Consider the following 3,479-nt stretch of genomic DNA (forward strand, 5'->3'; position numbering starts at 1 on the left):
ATAGAGGAAAGATACAGAAGTTGTGTGCAAGAGATTTGATGGAAGAAGTATAGTTTGTAGGCAGCGAGAAGTGACTGGAGGGTGTGAAGCAGTGGCTTGTTCTGTTCAGGTTCTCATTCTGGAGAACACACTGGTTTTGTGGAGGGTGGATGTGAGCAGCCAGAGGGTCAGGTTCACAGGGAGAATATATGGGAGAATCCCCGAGAAAACGCCCGACGTCTGGTCCTCTGGTCCCAGGAGCAGACAGGGCAGCATTGGTTTCTGACCAAGATGTCAGCGCAGGCATCACCCCAGAACCCACCCCTCGGGGGCTCAGCGTTACTTGCTGACCTTTTCCTAATAAACTCTGCTCTTGTTTGAATGGGTTCTACATCATCTAAAACAAAACCCAAACCAAACAAACAGCTTAGTGAGGAAGAATGCCCAGAAGACACACCTTGGGGAGCACTGCACATCCAGAGAGAGCTAACCTTTATTGAGCCATGCAGTTCAAACAGTGCCCCAGTCCTGGTGCTCACGGGGGCTCCAATGACCTCATTTAATAATAAGCTGCAGGGCCTTAGTGGTGCTGTGAGGACCTGGATCCCATGCAGCCTGTGCTCACAGCCATCCTCCGCCCTCTTCTTAGCACCTGCCCCTCTGCCCCCTTCACACAGTGAGACCCTGCCCTCCAGCTTCACTCATTCCCAGACCCTGACCTGTGCTTGTCTTCTCTGAGCTCTTTCCCCTGAATCTCCACTAGGCAGAGCTCTCCTCGCCCTTCCAGATGCAGCCTGACCACCAGCACCTCTCCTCTGAACCCGCTCCTGACACAACAGGCCTGAGGAGCCTGGGACACGCCTGCATTTGGAGTCACTGCCTTAATCACTTAATGTGGTTATTTCCCCATGAAGGCATTGCCCTCACCTCTTCGTCAGTTAACATGGTTATTTCCCCTTGGTTATTTCCCCTGATCTTTTGCCAGGAGGCAGCATTGCATCTAGCACATAGTAGGTGAATGCCTGGGATGAACGACCTTGTGAATAAATAATGACTCATGGCACCCCACTCCAGTCCTCTTGCCTGGAGAATCCCATGGACGGTGGAGCCTGGTGGGCTGCAGTCCATGGGGTTGCTAAGAGTCGGACATGACTGAGCGACTACACTTTCACTTTTCACTTTCATGCATTGGAGAAGGAAATGGCAACCCACACCAGTGTTCTTGCCTGGAGAATCCCAGGGATGGGGGAGCCTGGTGGGCTGCCATCTATAGGGTCACACAGGGTTGGACACAACTGAAGTGACTTAGCTGCTGCTGCTGCATGTGAAACAACAGTGTTGACAACTATCGGAAGTATCCACCTTGAGTCACGAGCTCCAGGAGAAGGATGGAGGGTTTTCAGGTGCTGGGTGGACCCTCAAGTCTCAGGAAGGAAGGAACTATAGAAATACAAGCAGCGATGATTTGAAGACCTCTCTCTTATGCCATGTTCCCTATTTTCCAAGACACGTTCCAAGACCTGCTATGGCCGATGGGCAATAATGAGCTATTCATGGTTTTCCACCAACCAGAGATGCCTCTCAGTTGCCCTGACATGCACACGGAGTCAGTATCTGCCTGCCGCCCCATCTGGTCTTTTGGCAGACTGTGTGCACACGGAATCCCGTGCTCCTCTTCTGGGGCACCATGGCTGTCATGTCCAGGTCACCCATGTCACTGGGCAGCAGCTGTCTGTGTGACATCTGCCCTGGGTCTGTTAACTGGTGGAACACTGAGTGGGTAGCACGTGGAGAGGGTCGGAGGGGATGGATGGGAAGATGGAGACAGACTCACGGTCTTGCATGTGCTGTTAGAGGTCTTACATGTACGTGGAAACATACAAAGTACCTTGTGCCTTAAACATATTTTATATTACAACATGAACTATGGATGTGTACTTGTCAGCTGTTGGAATCAGCTGGCACGGGAATGATGTGGGGCCATCTTTATGTGTCACGTGAGAAACGGCAGTACTGCTGGAAAGATGCTCTCCCCGCCTTAGAAGGCAAGAGGGGGATGGCTTTCTATTGTGTTAGTTTTGTTTAATTGGGAGACTCATAGAAGTCACGAGCAGGTTTATAAGACAAAGAAACTCCCTGTCTCTTTCACAGGAACACTGCCCCTTCAGTGAAGAATAACCCTTTTCCTAAGGTGTCCTAGACAATCAGACCTCACTATCTCAAAGGAAGGTCAAAGCCTTAGTTATTGTTAACTCAACCAGGGGAGGTCTGGTTGCTTTCAAGTGTCAAAGCTTTGTAGTTGCTGTTTTATAATGTTTGTAAGCACTTAAAACACACACTACACAGAGACCTGGATAAAGTACTTATTTCTAGCATATGCTCAAATGGGAAAAGTTTTATTTAAGAGTCGTGTCCATTCACTAGAGAGCATGTCCATGTATGAATACTTGTGTTTAGGTGGAGAGCAAGGATCTAAGCCGGAGATCTCAGAGATAGGACAGATCTGCTGAGCAGAGTTTTGTGGAAGACAAATGGCTTTTTTGAAAGTGATTTTGAAGCTTCCCTGGTGGCTCAGATGGTTAAAAATCCATCTGTAATGCAGGAGACGAGGGTTCAATCCCTGGGTCAGGAAGATCCCCTGGAGAAGGGTATGGCTACCCACTCCAGTATTCTTGCCTTGAGAATTCCAAGGACAGAGGAATCAGGTGGGCTACCATCCACGGGGTTACAAAGGGTTGGACTTGACTGAGCAACTAGCACTTTCACATTTTCACACATCAACTGTCATTTGTTATGAGATCGATTTGCTGGTCATCTAAGAATCTCAAGAACGAAGTCCCACGGCACACTGTGAAGCTGATCAAGCCTGACAGGCGCCTGTGCCTTCATGTGGCTGGTCTCCAATTCCACTTGGTGTCTAGGGTGCCTGCCGGGGTCACACGCTCATGTATACATTAGGGGCTTGAGGTACCCAGTGGGTGGCTGCAGTGAATCTCTTCTCTGCTCAGGTATCTCTCCAGTTCACCCTTCCATAGCCTTGCTCAGATCTGATCATGCTTAAAGTGTTGGTGATGATGTTAGCTGTTGTTACCATCTCAGAGGTCTGTGGATTTTCACAGGGGATCCCTCAAGTCTAAAACACCTACACAAACTAACAAGAATGGAGTCCAAACAATAAGGTGCTCTTTACTGTGACAAGTCAAGATTTGAAGCAGGTGCTAAATTCCCTGGCGATCCAGTGGTGAGGACTCCATGCTTTCACTGCGGGGGCCCCGGGTTCAGTCCCTGGTTGTGGAACTAAGATCCTGCAAGCCACGTGGTGTGGCCAAAATAAATACAAAAAGGAAAGCAGGTGCCCACCGAATGAAATCCTGTAGGTTTGGAGATCCATCTTACTTTTGAGATGAGTCTTGACTGAGTGCTTGGAGAGCAAGATGGATGGATTGAGGCAGAGAGTAGGGAAAGTGGGTAGAAGGAAGAGGTGACACCAAATTTAGGAC

Source organism: Muntiacus reevesi, chromosome 12 (genome assembly GCF_963930625.1).
Source record: "Muntiacus reevesi chromosome 12, mMunRee1.1, whole genome shotgun sequence".
Lineage (NCBI taxonomy): Eukaryota > Metazoa > Chordata > Mammalia > Artiodactyla > Cervidae > Muntiacus > Muntiacus reevesi.